At 31.6% G+C, this 25,458-nt stretch overlaps 1 protein-coding gene across 7 annotated transcripts in view; it reads left to right on the top strand.

The window, feature by feature from the left end:
- The window catches only part of LOC127717498 (innexin unc-9-like), a 144,046-nt gene that overhangs the window by 34,295 nt on the left and 84,293 nt on the right, over positions 1-25,458 (top strand). For 2 of the 7 annotated variants that reach the window (XM_052223175.1, XM_052223177.1), the window contains exons 3-4: positions 5,419-5,516; positions 21,298-21,452. The gene's annotated coding sequence lies outside the window, so the exon portion shown is untranslated. Of the gene's footprint in view, positions 1-5,418; positions 5,517-13,116; positions 13,890-15,276; positions 15,371-20,651; positions 20,772-20,825; positions 20,916-21,297; positions 21,453-25,458 lie in introns of those variants that run through there. The other 5 variants (XM_052223179.1, XM_052223180.1, XM_052223181.1 and 2 more) reach the window with 5 other exon arrangements.

A 25,458-nucleotide genomic window follows, 5' to 3' on the forward strand; every position in this document is an offset into this window, starting at 1 on the left:
CGACGCACTCGGTCTCTCTTCTTTTGGAGTCCATGCGATTCCCTCTGGTTTTCATTTGTTTACCTTGATTTTTTTTCTGAATGGATTTGTGAAATTTGAACATCAGTAAACTACTAATTTAACCATTGTAGATCATACATTCGTATCTATTCTGACACTATTTCCTATATTCTTAAAGTTGAATATGTTTCTATACCATGGATTTTATACTAATGATAATAAAGATATACATAAGAAAAAAGAAACATTAATTTTCATTTTCGAAAGCAATGTTACTATTAGAAGGATTTACAATCTATGAACATATGTTTAAACAATTAATGTATAATTTTTGAAATAATGCATAAACCTTTTTCAATTATTTTCATGATTATTTAATAATAAACTATGTTCAAATGCGCAATGTAATGTTATCCGATATTATTATGTAATAATAACTTTGAATTAATGAAATGCATACAGCATGCTGTGCAATTACCATAAATCATATTAAGTCGTTCATGTAAATCACAAAGTAATTACTTGCAGAAATGGACAAAAGATTAAGAACAATATTTATATTAGGGTCTGGATGGGGTTCACAGAATAGGCTAATGTGAGAGAAAAATGGGCCAAAAATTTAAAAATAGAGAAAAATAGTCCAGAAGAATAGAGAACATAGAATAATTGGATGCTAAAATATAAGGAATAGAGAGTAGTGTGCAAAATTTGTACAGAAAAGAGAAAAAATAAAGAATACAGAACTGATGGACCCCCATCCAGACTCTCTTAAATGTTTATACATATAACACGACATTATGAAATCAGGATGTTACATACATTAATCAGCGTGAGGTAAAATTGTTACATTTTATACTATTTAATATAATAAATATATCAAATTCTAGTACGTTCGTACTTTCTACAAGTAAAACCACTTCATGGGCTTCCTAAATTACAAAATAAAAAACCTTGAACATTTTGCTTTGATATTGACATCCACCAATGGTCGACTGCACGTATAACACTCTTCTGACTAGCGCGCTTTAGTCACCTACCGTTTTCTTTTATAAAGGAAGGGCATTCTTTTCCCTGGCCATATAATGTTTCCAACTGAAATCAAAATCTTTCTTTTCCATACCTGAACAAGAACTTTTGTTCTAAACTCAATGTTTTTTTTCTCTTTTACAGTAGTTATCAAATGAAACTAATTTTTCACTTCCCTACTGAAAAGTTTTATCTTACGAAATAAGATTTGGTGGAGGTTTTGGATAAAATAAAGAATATCAATCAATCTTTTCTTTAGTGGTCAGTTTGTCTCCATTGTTTTAATCATATCTTTAGTGGTCGGTTTGTCTCCGTTGTAGTCATCATTTCTTTAGTGGTCAGTTTGTCTCCGTTGTAGTCATCATTTCTTTAGTGGTCAGTTTGCCTCCGTTGTTTTAATCATTTCTTTAGTGGTCAGTTTGTCTCCGTTGTAGACATCATTTCTTTAGTGGTCAGTTTGTCTCCGTTGTTTTAATCACTTCTTTAGTGGTCAGTTTGTCTCCGTTGTAGTCATCATTTCTTTAGTGGTCAGTTTGTCTCCGTTGTTTTAATCATTTCTTTAGTGATCAGTTTGTCTCCGTTGTAGTCATCATTTCTTTAGTGGTCAGTTTGTCTCCGTTGTAGTCATCATTTCTTTAGTGGTCAGTTTTCCTCCGTTGTCGACATCATTTCTTTAGTGGTCAGTTTGTCTCCGTTGTTTTAACATTTCTTTAGTGGTCAGTTTGTCTCCGTTGTAGTCATCATTTCTTTAGTGGTCAGTTTGTGTCCGTTGTTTTAATCATTTCTTTAGTGGTCAGTTTGTCTCCGTTATTTTAATCATTTCTTTAGTGGTCAATAATATTGAGAATGGAAATGGGGAATGTGTCAAAGAGACAACAACCCGACCATAAAACAGACAACAGCAGAAGGTCACCAACAGGTCTTCAATGCAGCGAGAAATTCCCGCACCCGGAGGCGTCCTTCAGCTGGCCCCTAAATAAATATATATACTAGTTCAGTGATAATGAACGCCATAGTTTGTCTGAGTTGTAGTCATCATTTCTTTAGTGGTCAGTTTGCCTCCGTTGTAGACATCATTTCTTTACTCTGTATAGTATTAGTATTCCTTCACAAAATCTTATCAAACAGAAATTTGCTTATTTAATTCATTAAAATACACCTGTGACGTAAATCTTTTGTTCAAACTCTCCATTATTTTTCAGGAATGGAGAGTTATTTTCTATTGTTCGTCTTCATTCATCCGGACGTTTTGCCCTTTGGATATTTCCATGGGCACTTTCTTAAAAAGTGTTCACCCATGGGAATAATTCTAGAGGACGAAACGCGATACTAAGTTGAATGAAAATGAAATCTTACTAAAACGACTGATACTGGATTTCTTTTTAAATTGGGATCGTAGTAATACAATGAACACTAAATATCTCATTATTAACAAACAGCTTTTATTTGCGAGTCGTAATTCCATCTTGTAAAATATAGTATCGTATTCACTAAAATTCAACAATATAATCCACAATTTGTTTTCCGATGCAAATCATGGCTGAATTTTTGTCATGGATAGTATCCAAGTGGGTAAACACGAATATTTTCCATTGAGTCCCGTTCTTCTTCTGTGCATCTACAAAATATCAAATGTGTTAACTGTGTGTGAGTCAGTGAATTGTCTTGTAATATTGAACACATTAACATTATTCAATAATGAAAGTAAGAGAAAATATATTTCACATAAAGATTTGATTTTAATTTTACCGTTTAAGATATCATTTCCTTGAAATATTTTGATTTTGCACAGCAAAAATCGTTTGTTGCATTTTTATATTTATATATTTTAATTTTGGATGTAACGCGTCTGCTGATTGGCTGACGTTGTTTTGTTTATCAGCTCATAGACATAATTTAGTCATGTGACCGTGACGTCATCAACGTAGTTTCATTGTTTACTCCGGTTTAAAATGGAATTTAGAATTAAATTATAAGAAATAACTGTAATATTTTATCTGTCTATTCGAAATAACATAAAAAATGTGATGCACACTTTAAAATAACCCGCTACGCGGGTTATTCAGTGTGCATCACATTTTTGATGTTATTTCTTCATAGACAGAAAAAATATTACAGCTATTCCTTAAATAAATTAAAAACACAAAAATTACTCGGATTGTTTCTACATTAATATTGTGGTTTAATAGAATAAAAAGTCCAAGAAACTGTAATGGTCAAAATGGCGTATTCGGTATTATTTTTGATTGTTCGTTGTTATAATTTAAATATAGTACTTATGAATAAAATTTGAGGGGGTAGGGATAACATTTGAATAAGGCTTGTATAAAATATTCGGCGGGGTTTTTTAATCAATGTTCAACAGAAACGCGTAACATAATCGCATTCATTTACTGTTGTTATATGTCCAGTGGCAAATATAACAGTTATATCGACAGTGCAAATAAACGGCGTTAATCTTGAAATAAATGTTTAAATGAAATTAAAAGGTAGACTGTTGTCTAATTAAGTTAAATACATACACAACGGAATCCAGAAATGTCTTTAATCATGAGGATTTTTGTTTCTAAAACTTTTTTGCTTCCTTTAGGATAATAGGGAAGAATGAAACATACTTTCAGTTTGTTTGTATTGCTATTGCTTGTGTTAAATATTGGGCGGGGTTTTTAATCAATTTTCAACAGAAACGCGTAACATAATCGAATTCATTCACTTTTGTTATATGTCCAGTGGCAAATATAACAGATATATCGACAGTGCAAATAAACGGCGTTAATCTTGAAATAATTGTTTAAATGAAATTAAAAGGTAGACTGTTGTCCACTTAAGTTAAATACATACAAAACAGAATCCAGGAATGTTTTTAATCATGCGGATTTTTGTTTCTAAAACTTTTTGCTTCCTTTCTGATAATAGGGAAGAATGAAACATACTGTAAGTTTGCTTGTATTGCTATTTAAAAAAAATGCATACAAGTTTTGTTCGTTGTAATTAGCAAAGGGAAGACAAAATGTTGTGTTGTGCATGAAATACTGTTTTCTTGTTTTTTTCATTTTATTTCATCGAATAAAATGGTTTGAAATATAGAATCATTTCGTTTTCGATATGAGTTTAAATCGAGCACACCGTTTTTAGTTAAATAACCTATACAAGAGTGTTACATACCTGGAAATTCATTCTAGTTGTACCATTTTACTTTTCTCAGACGATTCTACATCCAATATTTATCAAACGAAAAACACATATAATCCATTAACATAAATGCATAAATACTAGTTTTACTCTCCCGAAATACCACTTAAAGACACAAATAAATATCCTTTCAATCCCACTACAAGAAAGACGTGCGTATCCAATGACTTTAAACATAGATCTGAATGAACTTTATTCAAGATATTTTTATAGTAATTATTCTACTGTTCATAAATACTTCGTTAAGGGGGTAGATGGTCAGCTTGCTCTTAAATTTTGCCTGTGGATTCTTGGGTACAACACGGGGAAAATGAACAGAAAACCATTACAAAATTAAACAAAATTCTTTAAAATGATATAATCTGAAGATTCGTTTTTAATATTTAAGGTGTATTTTAAGTTAGCGAAAGTCCAAATAACTGTCCATTCCTGGGAAATAATGGGCGTCGGCCCGACGGGCCTCCGCTCCATTATTTCCCAGGAATGAACAGTTATTTGGACTTTCTCTATAACATAATGTTGCGATAAATTAAGACGTCTACCTAACCCGTTTAAGTCATTACAAATCCCTTTTTAGTTATAAAAGATATAAAAAAAGCACTAAGGGATGACTAAGACATAGTGATTTCTTTTTTGAATGTTGATGTTCAGGTTTGCTTTACAGAATATCGTTAAGTATTTGGTATTCCGATGAGAATTTACTAACTTGTTTTCTCGGTAAATACGTCATTCTTGGTAAACACGTCAGATTTTTCAAATCTACAAATACAATTCGCCATTTTAAAATCTAATGCATTCTGGGTAATATTCTCAAAAGTGTACACCAAAGCGTTGTGATTGGTTTGAAACGTCCTAAACAATGGGAATTCACCCAATGACGTAACGTTATTTCCATTTTTGGGTACGAACAGTTAAATTACCCAGAGTCCTTTAGATTCTAAAATGGCTACTTGACCTTGACCAACCTCGATGTGGAAAATTGTTGTAATTGTTTTCACTGTACATGTATATATACAGGTATGATGTTTAATGTACTATATTGATTTGTGCATATAACTTGGGGACCCTCAGGAAGTAAAGCGATAACTAATTAAGGTCAACCTCTTTAAATACAATTTATTTTTTCAGATAATTTATTTTAGTTTTCAAGATTGTGACTTTCTGAACTGTTTATGACGTTCTGTATACAATCTTTTTCAGTATGCAACCAGTATTAAAGAAGTATCTGAAGGAATGATTGTATATAAGCAGGTTATATAGTTTGAACTAGATCAGTTTGAAACTGCGAACATTTCTTGGTACGTTATTCATTATTGTTTCGTTTCCATATATTCGTGGTGTCTTTTATGCACAGGTATGTGCTTTTTGTATTTTATGCGGAACTATACACAATTTTGTGGTTCTGTTGTCTTGTATGCGAATAATATACCGTTATGTGGTTTTTGTTGTATTTTATGCGGAATTATACACAATTTTGTGGTTCTGTTGTCTTGTATGCCAATAATATACCGTTATGTGGTTTTTGTTGTCTTTGATGCGAATAATACGCAGTTATGTGCTTTTTTTGTTGTCTTTTGTGCGGATATTACACAGTTAGACGACTGTTGTTTAATGTTCGTATTAAACATTCATCCATGCTATAAAAACTAAGCTAACCCTTAGCCATCTCCTTGTACCTGTTGCAATGAAAGATCTTTGTCAGTCGTTGTATTATGTCATGTCTTTAATTTTGTTATCATTTATGGAATGTTGTATTGACGAAAGGTGTTATAGCTACTTCCTGTTAAGATCTCTATGAAGTATACATGTACCAAGCTCTTAGACTAAATTGCCATGGGTGTTATTTAAGGATGTTCTCTCCTCTTGTTTTTGAATTTTTGCCAGATATTCGGAATCCTCTGGTTTTATCCATGTAGTCCCATTACAAATGTTTGCCCACTAACCCCTACTTTTCTTTTCATAATTTGATCAAATATAGTTTAAAATACCTTCTTTGAAAGTCTTATTAAATCATTGTTATTTTTTCATACTTTTAGACAGAAAAAAGGTGCCAATGTTAAATGTATGAAAAGTCTAGAGAGAATTATTTCCCGCCAAATTTTCAATGGCTTATATCTCGAAAACTAGCACACGGACCCTTCATTTTTATCTGCTTTTTTTAGTTCCTTTATTTATATACTATCAATTTATAACAGTCTTTTAAAAAGCTATTATTTTGAAACAGAGGAGCGAACTTCCTTAATTTGAATCAATTAAACAGAGACTACCAAAGATCTGACATCGACACAAAATTCTCCACATAAATAAAAACATTGAAGATATGACACGTACAACTACTGACGAAGTTCTTACCGAATGACGTACAAGCACCTGCACACGTGGCAGTGTTGTTACAGTTTTTTTTTTATATCAACCAAATCATTTAAATTCTAGTGATCTGACTACCATGTTCTATGAAGCTAGTTGGTCATTTATTATCGACCAAAAAGTTCGAGGAGTAGATTTCCATCGCCTTATTTTATGTTTTATCTCCGGTACATACTATTAGCATTACTGGTTGTGTGATTAATGTTAGGTAATAATATCAACAAATAACTTATCTAGTGTAATAAATAACACAATACTGTACATGGTGTATCCAAATTAAATGTGGTTTAATTCAAATTATAACTGACAGCAGCAGTAGAAGAGGATTACTTATATAATCGCCAACCAATCTATATTCATATCTTATTAATTGCATACAATAATTCAACGATTATCTGAGAGGCTTAAGACAGTGGGTGTTCATATGATAAATTGTATTAGAATCGGCCCGTTTGTGATAGCAGTTGAGTCAGCAATCAGTAATATATAATATATATATATATAGAAGTATCGGTATTACTTCCATGACAAAACTTATCTGTTCGAGAGAGTTTCATACATGTATAATCCAGTAAATGAATATTTTACCCCAATTTCTGCTACCAGCAACGAAATATTAATATTTTCTCGCGGTTTCTTTTGTTTTTCAAATTATGATACACATCCATATTTAATGTGTACAATGTCATGTGTGTATTTGTGTATTTGAAAAAGATATAGTATACATATCCAATTTTATCATATTATATCAATAAATTGTACTCTACTAAACAAAAACTTAACATATGATCTGTTTGCAAAAAAGTAATGCCTCGTTCACACGTACATTTAATTCGAATTGAATACGAATCGAATGCGAATCGAATTCGCTAATCGCGTTCACACACTCTTCTATTTTAATTCGAATTGATTCGAATTGGCTAAATCGTATTATCCAATTCGCATTAGAAATGCGTTTTTGTTAATACGAATTAAAAGTTAACGTCGTTAGGACTGTAAAGCGAATTTGACGCGCATTGCAATTCGAATTAGAATTTACGTTTGGACGTTAAACGTTTCGAATGCGAATTAAACTAATTCGAATTAGTTAATGCGAATCGAATTCGAATAACGTGTGAACGCAGCATTAAAAAGAAATATGAAATTTGCTCCCATACATCTTTCAAAAATCATTTGGTTAACACTTTTACCAATAAATAACAGACACTAAAAAGTACCGTACAGTATCTATAAACGGCCCAGATATGACAACATGTAAAACAATGCAAACGAAAAAAACAACGGCCGGATTTAGGTACAAAACAATAAACGATAAACAAATAAGATATACAAATCTGTCCATATTACGTCGGAACCGTTTGGAAAATGGAAAATGTATAATCAGTTGATGAACCTCCAAAAGTATTTTATTTTCAAACGTGGTGTACAAAAATAAGGACGCAGTAGTCGCACGTGCTGGGCTCGCTTTGTTTAATAAACCATTATCGCATATATGCTTTTGGAAAGCCATTGGTTTACGAATAGACGATGCGCTATAACAAACAAAAGAGAGTAAGTTTTAATGGTGTAAAAACAAAATAGGCGGAAGACCAAAAAGAATTTAAAACTCACAAATCGAAGAGAAATCGACAACATCATGGAATACTAGGGTGAAAACATTCTAAATTTTATCAGCAGTACCGTGCAAATTTAAAACATATCGAATTTGCCATTAGTATATGGTGATATTGACCGCTTATAAAACCATTTAACTGAAACGGGGCGGGGGAATGTTTTTTTTTTTGCATTTCAAGAAAAGGAAAAAGAGTAATCTCCAGAGCATCCGCAAAAAAAATATATTGTGTTTTACAAAACGGTAAAAAAAAAAAGATATTCTGGCAAAACAAAATCAAACCAATATAAAAACCATAACCTTTCCCTCCTTGAGGTTAAAGAGTTGTTCCCTTCGAAAAGTGAGTAGCGATTTAGGATAGGTAAATACTTAATTTGTTTATAATTTGACCGGTAGGTACAGTGAAGTGATAGGACCCTACTGCCGCGGCACGTGCCCGCTCTTATCTTTGCGATAATGAAATTTTTTACTGATATAATTCTAAAAACCAAATTTGACTTTCGTTATCAAATTACGTAAACAAAGTTTCATTGATAACAATGATAAAACATCATAAAACGGTAATCAATTTAGAAAGACGGCATTTGATTTTTTTAATCATTACCGCTTAAAATTTTTGCTCTTCATTAAAAATTATCGTAAAGGCTACAAATGTATTTCACCGCAAGTTAGCCAGGAAACATCACAGAAAGTTCCAATGATGATGCAAATACCGCTAGCTTCATAAATAAATATACTGTACGGTTCACAGATAAAATATCTGTGAAAATGATCATTAGCTGTAACCATGCTTCACGAATGGTGAAATAACGTAAGATAACGCGAGATATCGTGGGGGTTTGTTATGTTTTGTCTGATTATTGACTCGTTAACGTAATGATGGACATCTCTTTATCACAACTACATGGGTTTATGATAGATTTTAGACACCCTCAATGGCATGTTAATTGCACACTGCTATTCTTATTCCTATTCTAATACATTCTTAAAATTTACGATAGTATACACAGCTACTTTTGCATAGGTACTATTTCTGTACCAAAAATCTATAGTACTGGAAATCTACTTTTAATATTCAGTACTATTTTGTTACCTTAAAATTATTGTAATATTTAGGTACCTGTATTTTACAGTACTTGATATGTACTTGAAATTGAAGTACTACAAAATTTTGGTTACACCGTTACATTTTCAGCATTTTGAAAGTTTGTCTATTTCAAAATCAAATCTCTTAAAGTTATGATTTTCAAACATGGAATATTGTTATCACTGTTGGTATTACTTCTGTACCAAAAATTTCAAGAACAAATCAAGTACTGTAAAATACAGGTACATGTACCTAAATATTACAAGAATTTTAAAGTAAAGAAATAGTACTTAATATTAAAAGTAAATTTCCAGTACTACAGATTTTTAGTACAGAAATATTACCAATGCAAAAGTAGCTGTGTAGTGTGTACCTGCATATGCACTTCAATTTAAAGATGTTCGTAACCAATTAGAGGGAGAAGATAACAAAGGGGACAACTAAAAAACATAAGTTGAAGAAAAACAGACAATATACAATTGCCAAGAAGAAAAAACGACGAAATAAAAAAAGTGCACTAAATACTACACAGAAAGATTGAACAGCACGCATCATAAATTTTAACATATTTTTTTTAATGAAGTTTAATGGCTGTATTTTTCATATACATAATATAGATTACTTGAAGCATACAGAAATCAAATACAAAAATAACGTTTAAGGAATGAATGTAATATTTTTTCTGTCTATGAAGAAATAACATAAAAAATGTGGTGTATACTGAATAACGCGCGTAGCGGGTTATTTAACAGTGTGCACCACATTTTTTCTGTTATTTCGAATAGACAGAAAAAATATTACAATCTCTTTATAATTTAATTCTAAATTCCATTTTTAAGGAGTAAATCACGAAAAAAAAACGTTGATAACGTCACGGTCACGTGACAAAATTATGTCTATGAGCTGATAAATAAAATTCTCTCAGCCACTCAGAAGACGTGTTACATCCAAAATTAAATTATTTCAAAATGTTAGTGTATTCATAACGTTCATTGAAAAAGAGAGACGAAAGTTACCAAAGGGACATCCAAACTCATAAGTCGAAAATAAACTGACAACGACATGGCTAAAACCGAAAAACGAACAAAAGACAAATAACAGTATTTAAAACATAGAAAACTAAAGACTATTATAATTCTTTCGAAAGTTAGTAGAATCGAAATGGTCAATTATTTATCCGGTCGCTCATTACTGATTATATTTCTTTAGTTTAGATTTATTGTACAATCCAACCTATACACAGGAATATTTACTTTTAATAATGAGTAACAGCACATCTATGATTCAATTGTCGCTAATGGTTTTATCTATTGCAATATAAATGATAAGCACTTTTGATATATATATATATATAAAAATTGCGGTTTTTATCCAACGCAGTTATAGGTTTGAACGTTGTTTTCAATTTAGACTTGTTTATATATATAAAAACCGCAATTTTTATACGTGTGCATGTAAAACAAATTTCTTGGTAGAGGGGTCTAAATACAGCTCAAACAACATTTTCCAAAAGACCAAAAAAGAGAAAAGTATATTTTAACAAATCGCATTTGACTAACAGGTCGAACAACTGATGTTCTTAAACCCTGCTGATTGCCATTGACGATTGCCAAATAAATTGATCACGAGATGTAACATGGATCTTAATTAATAATTTAATACCAAACAGAAAACAATAAACTTGCAGAGAAGATAGTATACCGCAAACATGAGGTGCAAACTATTTGTACACCATATCCGGATTTCGACAATTAATGTTTCTTCAGTGATGTTAGGGATCGAAACGGTATTTGGAAGCCATATAATTTACCTCAATTTAGGATAAACTCTTGAATTTTAAAGAGTCGAAATAGGATGAACGGATCATATAAACCCGAAGGAAAATATAATACAAGCCCAAACGAAAAAATATAAACAAGTCTAAATTGAAAACAACGTTCAAACCTATGATTGCGTTGGATAAAAACCGCAATTTTTATACGTGTGCATGCAAAACAAATTTCTTGGTAGAGGTGTCTAAATACAGCACAAACAACATTTTCCAAAAGACCAAAAAGTGAAAAAGTATATTTTAACAAAACGCATTTGACTAACAGGTCGAACAACTGATGTTCTTAAACCCTGCTGACTGCCATTGGCGATTGCCAAATAAACGGATCACAGATGTAACAAAATGGATCTTAATTTTAATCTAATACCAAATACAAAACAAAAAACTTGCGGAAAAGATGGTATACCGCAAACATGAGATGCAAAAACTTGTACACCATATCCGGATTTCGACAATTAATGTCTCTTCAGTGATATATATATATATATAGGTGATCTCCTTTAAATCTTATTATAGAGAATTGTGACTAGAACACTTGACCACTTGACCACTTGCTGTCACAGTCAAATCATTTTCACTTACTTGTTTTCTACCTTGTTGATAAATTTTTAATATTAGACGAAATGAACTTGACCTAGCTTGACCTATACTTTTACGTCATTTGGTCTCTGGTGGAGAGTTGTCTCATTGGCAATTGTACCACATCTTCTTATCTTTATCTTGCACAAAATTTTAGAAATAATCCTCAGAGTTCATTTACTATATAGTCAAATATACTCTACACAATATACAACGTTATTCGTTATTCAAAAGCCTGATTTTCAATAATTTCTTTTGGAAAACTCATAGAACTCATACGGACTTTTGTTGCTCATCATGCGGTATGGGTTTTGTTCGTTGTTGAATGCCGTACGTTAACTTCTATGTCATTTGGTCTCTGGTGGAGAGTTTTCTCATTGGAAATTATACCACATCTTCTTATTGTTATATATACATGTATAAGGTCACGTGATAATGTATGACATATTTGATGTTGAACGTTTAGCAACACTTACATTGTACAAGTAGTTGATAAATCAATTATAGTTATGCATACATTTTGTAAATATGTCGAAATAAATATACCATCTTTTTTTATATATAAATTTGTATTTTTCCTTGTCAAGGGTTGAATCTTCGATCATTAATTTCATTATTTTTTTTCTACAATATACTTGAATGAGGATGGTAAAGCGTTATTTTTGTGCAACGTGTTTTGCCATTTTTATTTAACGTGCAGCCGTGAAAAAGGTTCGTTATTCACCGTGTTTCGTGAAATCGGTAAAAAGATCAACGTGCAAGAAATTTTTAATTGTTCGTTCATCGTGAAATGGCAATTTTATTTCGCGTTCTTCCGTGCAGATACCCCCCCCCCCCCCCCCCCTTTTACGCCCCTCTTAAATTGATGAAAATCAGTATTGTATTTATTCTTATCAATTTCAATGTAAACGTAATTTCCCTTTTTTAGACATGCAAACCTAAATCGTCCGTATTTGTCCAATGGTGTGTCTCTTAGTCATGTTAAAACATTGCTACTGTACTTTTGTGTATATTCATACAGTAACCTTCACTAATTAGTGAATCACTGTTTAGAATGTTCCCTTGACTTTGTGTTTCAAAGCTTGATTGTTTTAAAGGAAGAGAAATTTGAGTTACATCATCTGATCGAAAGCCACAACAACTCTTTGTGTTTTAGATTCAAAAGGCTGCTCTTCAATTGTTGCATATCAACATTAAGCCTAATACAAAAACAATTCAAAAAGAAGGTTTTTTATTCGTGTTAACAAACTGAATTATACTCATTGACTTTCTGTTGTGGTATTCTATTCTACAACAAAACTCTTTATGATGTTATAAACATATGTTCCCATCAAAACTCCTGAAAACACACCTTTATTTTTAATTGTGGTTATACCAACATTTGTAAAGAAGAGAATGTATCATTTTGTTTAATTACATAATGAGAAGCCATTAGTTAAAATGAGTGCACTGTTATATGTATTCTTGTCTTTAAAAAAGTGTAGCGCCTGAAATTTAACTTTCATAGACTCTGATGGAATGTGAAAAAGGCAATCTGCATATGTGTTCTTCATTGTTGGTAGTTTAGGATTTTTGGATAATGACTATCTAGGAAATAGAGTAGTATCTGATTTATCTTTGATGAACAATTGATTGTTTTCGATGACAATTGTTTTCGATGACAATCTGGTGTTCTCGACGTTCGAACGACCAAGAATGCTCCGAGACCACAAAATTTACGTTTTCCTCATAGTTTCACAAACTGATCTGTAGTTCGTCATCAGTCTTAAATTCTCATAGTCCACGAAATTCACTTTTCTAAATATTCTTACGTCAGTTGGAAACTACAAAGTTTACGTTGCTGAATATTCTTACTTCAGGATTTATAGTTCCTTTTAAGTTAGTCGTATATGCTTGGAGAACACGAAGTTTACGTTTTCTCAATATTCTTAATATTCTTACTTCAGGATTAGTAGTTAGTTATAAGTTATCTGTGCCAAAATCAAAAACGATTATACCTTTACAAAATATTGCTGTAGAAACCCAGCAATGTATACGTGTATTAATGTAAAAGTTTAAACAACTGATCGTCTATATCGATAATAAAATGTTACCTGGTAAATGGAATGGTAACATGTTGTATAAAATATGAGGATGATACTTATAACAAGGATGCTATCAATACATTATTCATAGTCTAAAGTTACAGCATATATGTAAGTTATGTTATATTTTGTTAAATTTCATTCATTTATTCTTTGCTTCCTTTCTTTCTCTTTCTTTTTGTCTTTCTCTTTTTTTTTATATTCTTTCTTTTTTTTTCTCTTTCTTTTCTTTTTTTTTTTCTTTTTTCTTTCTTTCTTTTTTGCTCTTTCTTTAGTTCGTTCTTTCTTTCTTTTTTATTTCCTTCTCTCTTTCATTCATTCATTCCATCTTTCTATCTTTCTATTTTCCCTTTTTTTCTTTCTTTTTTAACGACAATTTTATTCATTTATATTCGTACTTAATGCAAACATAACAAAGAAGTGGATCAAAAAGAATTCGACATAAATCATATTCGAAAATCGACCGCCATCTCAAAAATAAATATTTGTTTGTAATAATGACCGGATCACGCAAATTTTACAGTGAAAAGGATTTGCAGTAAATATCCTTGTGTTGAATTTGTATCTTTTAATGATTTTAGCACGACAAACCATCACCATATAGTTAATACAACTATACTTTCCTAAATGTATACTATGCTGTCCGATTCAGATGAGGTACTAAATGAATTCTGGCAGACTACAAAGTCAGAAATGTAAAAAAGTGAATTGGGGGCGTTACGTTTTACGGACCTTTGATATGCATCTTGATTTAGATCTTGTAATATGAAAAAAAAAAAGTCATTTGAAAATTAATTGCATGTAATAACTTTCGAGCTACTTGTAATTGAACGAATCTTCCATAGACATACATTCTAGCAACGCAAAGTATATGAGAGCAAGCAGTTGTCTTATTTGGCAATCATACCACATCTCATTATTCATATATTTTCAAATGACATGATTAGATTGTAGATAGTTTTAATCAGATGTTAAAACAGGCATTGCAAAATTCCACGTAATATAACATCAATAAATATAATGTTGTTTTGCTTTATTTAAAAAAAAAAAGATCCAGAACGAATCGCACGAACTCCAAAATGGGTTGTCTTACACTTCGTAATATAAAATATTTATTAAAATAAACTTCTCTGACGAAATGAATGATGCACATTTTGCAATACCTGCACCCCATTACGTTCATTGGATAAAATATTTACTTCGGTTAGTAGACACACGTAGGTTGAACATGAATCAAAACCTATCAGATTTGCATATTGCGTCTTAAATGTTTAAGTCAAACATGCAATAAATGTGATTTGAATAATAATTTCACTATCAATATATGGATTTTCATTTGATTACATAAACTCAAGGCTCCAGTAAAACAAAATCCCGATGCATGTGCGTGGCGACAGGTGTTTGCATATTGGTGAAATAACATTATATACCCCGACCATATGGCACAGCTGATCGATGTTTCAAATACTCGTCACTCCAAACATGTTTAAGTTATTGCATTTTATTGGTTGATAGGGAACATGTTTAATTTTATGGATAAAACAATTAATGTGATAGAAATAAGATCATTTTTACTTTATATTAATCCTCTGGTAAGTTATATGTATTTTTAATATAATATAGTAAGACCTTTGAAGGTTTTAGAGTTAAAGCATAACAATGATGCAAAAGCTGATTCTTTGCACTAAGTTGTATAAGTTGACCCTTGACCTTAAAATGCGTGAAAAATGTTCATTCCGTGCACACGCGTTACTCATGGTACCTGTGAACTTCTATGGTCTTATCATGCCAAAAATGATGAGGTTCGTGTTACCCAAACTTATGTTTTCTGTAGTGCATTTTTGGGCTGTGGATTGTCTACTCTTTTACCATTGTGTTATTCGTGTCTTTTCCGGCTATGGGTTTTGATTGCTCGTTGTTATGCCACCCCCCCCCCCCCCCCCCATATTTTGACTTGTTATTTTTTAACCAGTACAATTAGAAAATGGATTGACTTACGCCAATAAACATGCCATGTCTATTAACGACGTTGTTACAGGACGTACTGATTACACTATAGATTAGATTATACACACTTCATTAATGAGAGATTGATATGTGTAAAATATCCAGCAGCAAATGTTACATGCATACTGAGGACGATAACACATTATTTTGGTTAATATACCCTGTTTTGTAGCATTCAATGTAGGATTTTTTAAAGTGCCGGGGCACAAAGTAACAGTCCGCAGGAAGATATATCGCCCTATCCCAGACACAATATTTTGACTCTGAGCCGACCAATCTTTCTTTGCTCCTTAATATTCTGTGTGCGAGTAGGAGAGCACACACTATCTACATTTAAAACCTTTAGTTTTATCCAACCTTGAATTGATCATATGATCTCCCGCACTTGACACTAGCACGCTATCACTCAAACGGCCAAGTAGTTTTCTTGAAAATTTAAAAAATAAAGTATACTAAGTGAAATATTTTAGAATTAAATGCTTAAAACTGTCTGAGGCTTAATTTAAAAAAGGACCCAAAACACTGTGTTATATATTGCGCCGTATGGTCTATATTTTCGGATGCGCAAAGGAGGGTTGAAACACTGTATGCCATATAAAGAAATGTTCCAACGTTATAAATTTACCTTAAAAATGTTTTGTTTTTGAAGTATCAAATGATATAAAAGAAAAATTCAGTCAAGATTCTTCTGCTTTGTAATCAAAGACATTTTTTTTTAAATGTTTAGAGTTTATCTTTTTTAGATAAGTTTTATTGGTATGTATTAGTAGAACGATTCTGACACATTTTTTTATTTGCTTCCCACCCTCCAATTCCGAGTGTAAATTTAATTGTTGCCCGAACTCGGTTTTAAATGTTGTGTTAGCGGGACGTCCTTTATTTGCTGTTACTGAAATATATTACATGTCTGATAAAAAACCCACTTTCAAATGGTTTAAAGTAAGGAGGAAGCCAGTAGACAGGATGAGTATAGAGATACGGTACGTAAAACATTTAAAGTTACCGTCTCCATATAATGACATCAGAAGGGTATTTTAGGTGGCACGGTAGTATTTCCTGGCCCATAAGGGATAATGATAGCCTATTTAGAATTTTCACCACTTTCTAACACTGCCAAAATTTCTACATTCACAGTTAACTGAAGTACTTTCATTTTACTATTCAGAAATGAATTTTAATATGTATCATGACCGTTTACTTTTTTTGCTATCTTTAAGAACCTAAGGCCACTAGAACTTTTAGGTCTTTTATCGTGCAGTGAATACAAAATTTAAAAAAATTCTCAAAAATTCATTTTCATCTGTATGTAAAATTATTTCATATTTTCCTACACCTGATTCATCCCTCAGTTTGGGAAAGTATGTTCAGTTGATACTGTATATTTTGTCCAACCACACTGTTCAGATACATTGACTTAAGTAGGGTACACAAAAGAGCAACCTAAATTCTGGAATGCAAATACTACCATGCTACCTTAAGCCTCAATAATTCAATACCTCCCCGTTATTGGTCTCTCCTATATAGTAACCATCGTAGAGCAGAAGAATAAAGACCGAATTATTCGGGTTACAATGTAGGTATTTGATAGACGCTTTCGTGTATGTTTCTTCGGTCTTAATAAGTTAAACTTGCACATCACTAGGGTAATACATCGAGAGTTTTCAATAATTTGTATTTTTCTACATATATATGTTAGTTATATTGAGCCCACTTTTTGTGCGACGGTTTAGTTATCGCTCGCTATGTTGGTTTTCATTAAAACATAATTATATGTAGTTAAGTACATTCTTTAAGGGTCACTGTCATAGTATCAAAGAGGTCTTTGCAAGCAAAATGTAATAAAAGTCTCTTACATTTATTTGTCCGAGGAAATACCTGTAACATTAAAAGGTTACTGAAGTAAAAATCAAAGCGTTCTTTGACCGGAAATTGTGATCAAAGTTACTTTTTATTTACTTTCTAAGTCTTAGATCAGTTTCAAGAATATGTTAAGGCATTCATTTTGTGGAACCTACTTCGAACACTTTCATTTTTCTATCCAGTGGGTGATTCGAATTTTACAATCTTCTGATATCCCTACTAATTAGTTTTTATGTATGCAACTATTTCTGACTAATTTTCCTCCCTTTTGAAGATTTCATCGGAATTTATTTCGAGGTATAAAAAATGAACGGAAATCTGCACCCTTGTATAAATTGATTGTAACAATCCATTTATTGTAAGAACATAAAGGACGTGAACGTTCAAGTCTATTTCTGCAGTTTTTGTTTCTAAAGGATTTTACAACCACTGAAGTGATGCTAAAATCTACCAAAAAGATTTGTGCTTTGAATGCAAAGCATAATTTTCTGTCTGAATATCGGTACAGTGTTTCATGTTAGTACCATTATGAAATAAGTAAAGGGAAAACTATTAAGTAACAATAAAGTTTGCTAAGATATTATAATTGTTATACTATTCTAAGCCTTTATCGCCTTCTTTTTAGACACTATATGAAGGGAGCTACACAAAGCTTCAATTTTGCAAATATTGAATAAAGAACTTTTAAAAGATTATTTGAGGCATTTTCATATGGTTATTTTTTAAGTTCTACTAGTCAAATTATGTATTGAAAGTTATCCATTGACTTACGTTGATTTATGAGTTCCTTACTTTGCCCCCATTTCAAAGGGCAATGTGCAAAACATCCTCCATTTATCAAACAAATGCCATCAATTAAAAATGACAGTTACACGTTAGTAAAGGCTCTATTTTTTTCTGAACAATTTGCACTTTTTTAAGCCTTTTATAATTCATCATTACGGTCTTGTAAAAGTTTATCATTTATTTTTATAAAAAAGTATAAAGAAAATGGCCTAAAAAAATTAAAGAATATAGAAATGAAGGACCCCCATCCAGACCCTCATATTTTTTAGTAACTCAAAATCAAGAGAAATTACCCCAATCAAGTTACGTCAATGGAAAACTATATAAGAAGTTGCTGTAGAGTCAAATATCCTGGCCCGTCCAACTTATTAGACACAATTAGTTATTGAGTATGAAATTTAACAACTCCTACTAACTATAGAATAGGTCAAATATATCAAATAAAATTGAGAATGGAAACGGGGACTGTGTCAAAGAGACAACAACCCGACCAAAGAGCAGAAAACACCCCAAGGCCACCAATGGGTCTTCAACACAGCGAAAAATCCTGCACCCGGAGGCGGCAAAGAATTTTTATAAAGCTTTATATATATAGTTATCAGGACAAGAGAAAACTGCATCGTCCATATGTATTTCTAATAGAATGTATTGAAACTTTTGGTGAGTTGACTCATAAGATTTTTGCTGCTAATCAGCTGTTACAACATTAAAACAAGTTGAGCGAGAAAAGAACACATACATTTTTGTTATCAAAGGGACCAAATTTGCCCTGTGTAAAATGATATCTTTATCTGTTCAAAAACTGCCATTTCTAAATATTCATAATTTGAAACTCCACATCACTTCGAAATCAAATTTCTCTATGTGAGTCTAGTATGTCATGACATTCAAATGGATATAAACAGATGGCGGGACAACTTCAATTGATCAAAATAAACATTTACATTTGTCATTTCGGGCCTTTTATAGCTGACTATGCGGTATGAGTTTTGCTCATTGTTGAAGGCCGTACGGCGACCTATGGTTGTTAACTTCTATGTCATTTGGTCTCTGGTAGAGAGTTGTCTCATTGAAAATCATACCACATCTTCTTATTTTTATATTTAGTTGTCTTTTTGTTTTTTGCATTGTTCGGTTGCTGTATCATTGGCGTATATTCCACATCTCCTTTTATTCATATGTATGTGTATGACGATAGACATGGCATATTTGATCGTCTACCCAGTTTTTCTTAGATCTTCAGTTTGCCAAGGAATTCTGTATTAGAAGTATGGTCTACCCAGTGTTTTAGATTTTCAGTTTGCCAAGGAATTCTGTATTAGAAGCATGGTCTACCCAGTTTTTGTAGATCTTCAGTTTGCCAAGGAATTCTGTATTAGAAGCATGGTCTACCCAGTTTTTTAGATCTTCAGTTTGCCAAGGAATTCTGTATTAGAAGCATGTACGCAAATGGTGCATCATTGTTCATATCAAAAACAATATACAATATAGCTACTTTGAACAATAAAATGAATTTGGCGCCATTCCCAAATTATAAATCTTTATGGTATTTATCTTACTCATATCAAAAATTAGATAAACGTCAAAACTGAATTATGTAACGCGATAGCCTTCAACAAGGCGTATCTCCAGCAACCTGCAATTGTATAGAGGGTCTGGAACTAAGTCTTTGATTCCGAAGCTTCATGGATATCTTTTCAGTTTCTCAATCAACACATACGGTATCTCGATCAAAAACTGGTAGAGCAAATCGCGTACCGTGAGTAAACTGAGCATCAATCGTAATGAAGTTTTCAAATATAGTTGGTTTAAAATAAAGTCTCTTGTGAAAACGAATTTAGATAAAAATTAATAACTAAACTAAATTTTTAACGATTGCAAAATATTTTTTATTAGTTCTTGTAACAGAATATGATATGAGTATGAGTTGTCTCGCTTCTGCTCCATGTTATTTTTGTACATTCGTCTTGCTGTCTGAAGTTTTTTTCCCTTTCCTACGAACTTCCAGATATATTTTTAATCTGAATTCAAAATCATATTTTACAGACATTGAAATCTTGCTCCTTTCCCTCCAGAGACTCAATATGTAATATCTAATTATAATATGATTAGAGAAATCATTTTTAATAAATCGCTTGTTCTTATTGCATGCAAGTAAACCTGTTTTATATAATTTTGGCACAAGATGCACTGCCCTTTTCATAGGTATCTTTGGTTGTCTATAAACTTCAGTAAACGTATTTAAGAAAAAGCTCCTCGTTCAATTAACTAATCAACAGACGTGTACATGTGAAACTAAATCTGGCATTGCTAAGTATTTATTCACTGTACGGACTTGTGGTTGGTATATATACTTAGATTTCCTTTTTACTTTTATACAAAGTTACAGATGATATTAGTCGCATGGATTGTGCTTGCTACTAAATAGCTTAAAGAATATAACTTGTCGGTTTTTAAAAATTATCAGTGTTTCAATATAGTTCTGTAAGTTGAAGATGAAATGAAACTGTATAAAGCTTGTTTATTTATTTATTTATTTATTTATTTATTTATTTATTTATTTATTTATTTATTTATTCATTTATTTATTTATTTATTTTTTATTTATTTATTTATTTATTTATTTATTTATTTATTTATTTATTCATCTCGAATTAACAATCTACAAGGTTATTATATATAACAGCTTTTGGAGTTTTGATATTGAAATGAAAGAAACTATATATATCCATTATACATTTCGCAAAAAATATAAAAAAAAAAACTTATAATGCACGTAAAAATATTAATTGAATTATATCTTTAAGACGGAAAATTGAAAAAAAAAAGAAATCTTTTATATAGTCATTGATGTTTGTATCCACAGATGGCGTTTACTACAACACGTGCTGGGGATTTACAACTTAGTCTGACTTAAAAGTGTGTTAAGGATGTATAAAGTGTATACACAGAACTTGACTTAGAATGTGAATGAAAAAAGGAATAATTTCATGAAGGGTGTGGAACGGACTAGAGAACTGGGTAAGTCTATCTATTTGATATTTTTTTCCGGTCACATCGACATAAAATAAGTCAAACAATATTCAAAATAGCACACTCTATATCGTGCTCTTGGTTCTGTTTTGTTTCGTCTCCTAAGTCCTTTCACAATTCTTTGCTACATGTAACTTTGACATCTTGCTAAATCTTTTATTGTTACTAGTAGTTTTCTGCATATTATTAATTTTCTGACTTAAAATTGAAAAAGCGAATGCAATATTAAAAGATAGACTTAAAAAATAGGTAGCTTGATACGAGTGAATTTAACTTAAAATTACCTTACAGTATATATATTTTGACTGGAAGCAAGTCAATTAAGAATAAAGTTTTGAGAAATGTTTGGAGTTCTTAATAATTTCAGTAGCTAGTATTTTGAGTTTTAAACGCCGACCATTCACCTTTTCGTAGACTGTAGAGTTTGGAGCCGGTGGGGCAATTTTTTTTTTATTTCCTTTTTTATTTTTTAGAAAAAAAAACATTTTGTTTCACAAGGAATATAAAAAATAATAGATTGTTTCCCTTGAAAACGTGGAGAGAAAAAATACGGCATTGAGTTTCAAAAAAACATTTCTTGGTTTTGTATGTTATTGATTTTTTTTTCTTTTAAATAAGTCGGGAAAAGAAATGTCTGAGAGAAAAAAAAAAACAACCATGCTACCATATACAAAAGACAAACGGTCGATTCCTTAGCCTGCACAACTTGCACGACAGCTTCAGCTGTTGCAGGTAATATTTACATAGACATTGATGCGTAAGGAGAAATGCGTGTTTGAAGTAAATCTTAACACTTTTTTATGTGCAACATATTGACAGTGACGCTGTGTTGTTATATATCCGTTCCTTTAACACGGAGACGATATATTGTTTATGTCACGTCCATAAAACGTTGGCGTTTTTTATGTGCCTGGATAAATAAATTGATCTAGTCCTCTCCCATATGTAAGATAATCTTTTTGCCAAGTCGTAATGCACTTTTATTTTGTCCTCTCCCATATGTAAGATAATCTTTTTGCCAATTGAAAAATCACTAGATCAATTTATTTATCCAGGTACATAATAAACGTCAACGTTGACAAAGCCAGTCACAAAATTCAGACACATGCAAACACTTTAAAAATGGAGCGTGTATGCCAAGAAGCGCCCTTTAATTGGGACCAAGCGAAATATATGAAAGATGACATCAAGATTATATATAACAATCATTATATATAAACAATGTATGTCAGTGAGACGGTTTGGCGTAGATGCCATGTACCAACAAATTGCACTATACTTCATAGTTCGTTAAATGTAATTCGTGTTCTCAATACACCTATTGTTTGTATATTCTTGATTTGACAATATGTATAAGTTCCACGACAGCTGATCACGAAATGTATTTTGTGCAGTTTACCATGGACTACTGAAAAGGTTGTCATAGATACAAATGATATATATATATTCGTTCCCTTTTTTTACGTTGACGTTCTGTTGTTCAATCTGTTGAAATTAAAATAAATCTACTAAAACCTAAATGAGTAGTTGGTGAGGCAGTATTTTTATGGAGACAACAACCCACCATGTACATTTTTAAAAATCTTAACTGTCTAGACTAAACTTCACCCTAAGAGCTTACACTTTATAGTTTGCACAGTAGATATATTTATATTGTAGCAACTGTCTTAAAAGCGGCCAATACATGTATAAGCAAAGACAAAGTCAAGGGATTTAAAAAAAAAAATGCAAATATCTTTATATCGAAATATCAATACATTGTAATAGCTGATGCATATGATACCGTAGTTACACTGGTGCAAATAGTATTCTGGAAAGGATAACATTTTCAGCGCAAACTACTAGCGTATCAAACACCTTGACATATGATAACAATTTTTAAAGTTCATCGGTGTATACAACTAAAATCAAATTCGAGACAAATCGACGGAATCGACGTTGGGTTTCCGGAGATGAAACAACCAACGACTTTACTGTGGTGACCCAATTTTTAATATTATGACAGATATAAAAAGTCAGCAACAACTGACGATATTCCTTATATGGAAAGTTGTAACCCAAAAAACCTCTTTAATCAAATTCGGAAGTGTTAAATTCAATTTGAATGAAAGGATATTCGCTTCTCGTGTTTTTAACTTTTCCGTTATATGTTTTAATTTTCTGTCTTTTTCCTGGGCTACACTTGTAACAGTTTATCCATGAATCTGCCCCATGATTTTAATCTTTAATAACACTTCAAATAAACATCCGGTAAAGCATTAAAATTTCTTGTTGTTTCTTATATATTGTTCATATACTGCAACAGTTTAACATTTATTTATTCCTAAAATTTTAACTTTTTGCCGCAAAATATTTCAGTGTTCTAAGTCTTTTCCCAACAGCCAAGCACAGTGATCTATCATTATTTCTGTATTATTTTGAGGTATTTTTATCTATTGAAAGAGACATCAGTTATTGAAATTAATTTGAATTTAAACAGCGAACATGTTTGAACATTTCAATATATTGGATATAAAACTACTTGTATGTACTTTTAAAATAAATACTAACAAATAGTTTTATGTCCAATGTATTAAAATCTTCTACGATGTTCGCCATTAAAATTATCATGTATTAAAATGCATCAATTTTAAGGTTTAATCCATTGCATAAAAACTCCTTGTACAAATGTACTTAATATTTCTGTTTGTATCCATCCGATGAGTCGAGCCTTTTTAAACTGATTTGTATAGTTTGTTCTTATGTTGTACTGTTACACCACTGTCCCAGGTTAGGGGGAGCGATTGGCGCCCGCTTACATGTTTAACCCCGCCACATTCTGTATGTATGTGCCTGTCCCAAGTCAGGAGCCTGTAATTCAGTGGTTGTCGTTTGTTTCTGTGTATCATATTTGGTTTTCTTTCATTATTTTGTACATAAATTAGGCCGTTAGTTTTCTCGTTTGAATTGGTTTACATTTGTCATTTCGGGGCCTTTTATAGCTGACTATATATGCGGTATGGCTTTTACTCATTGTTGAAGGCCGAACGATGACCTATACATGTAGTTGTTAATTTCTGTGTCATTTTGTCTCTTGTGGAGAGTTGTCTCGTTGACAATTATACCACATCTTCTTATTTTTATATTAACAGATATACACCGATTTAATTAAACAACAACAAATTCTACATATCTTTAATCTAAATAATACTAGTAGTTGTCTCTGTCTATAGACTATCATTTATACAAGACAAACTTTATGATATCAATCGTAAAAGATGCTCGCTGTTGAAATTATTATGTATTGAAATGCATCAATTTAATATTTTAATCAATTGCATATACAACGGCTTGTGCATATGTACTTAATAAATGTAACCTATTCAATTAAAGAGCATCTTTAATCTGATTTTTGTCTTTGTCAATAGACTATCATTTTATACAAGACAAACTTTATCAATCGTATCTTTTGCATATGTGACAGATGTCGCTTTTTAATATTGTCGACCAAAGCGATTAAGGATTAATCCATATGAACGACTCTTCATAGATTTTTGAACAACAACAGTATAATTTATTATGTCTTATTGCCCAATAATAAAGCTTAAGATTTATTAGGAGTTATTTTACATGTTTTACTTTGTAAATATACCAGCTTCTTTAGTAATGAATCGGGGCGGATCCAGAGTTCGAGGAAAATGTAGTCGGGGGTAATTTCCAGTATTTTCAAATAAATCGTTAGTATAGCGATGCAATGCCAAACAGTGATATTTTTTCTGATTAAAGGTGGGGCCGCAAAAATATTTACCAGCAAATATATTTCATATTAATATACACAAGTGTAGATATTGATACGAAATATGCATGTACAATGCCACTGAACTGTTCTATCACTATACCATAACAATATTTAAATGCTATAGAGTTATCTCTCTTAGTTCAGTTTTATGTTAAACGGATTAGGCACCAACGAGCAGTATGGCACGTGATTAAAAAAATGAATGGAGCGATCGCA

This window comes from Mytilus californianus, unplaced genomic scaffold, assembly GCF_021869535.1.
Source record: "Mytilus californianus isolate M0D057914Y unplaced genomic scaffold, xbMytCali1.0.p SCAF_10, whole genome shotgun sequence".
Taxonomy (NCBI): domain Eukaryota; kingdom Metazoa; phylum Mollusca; class Bivalvia; order Mytilida; family Mytilidae; genus Mytilus; species Mytilus californianus.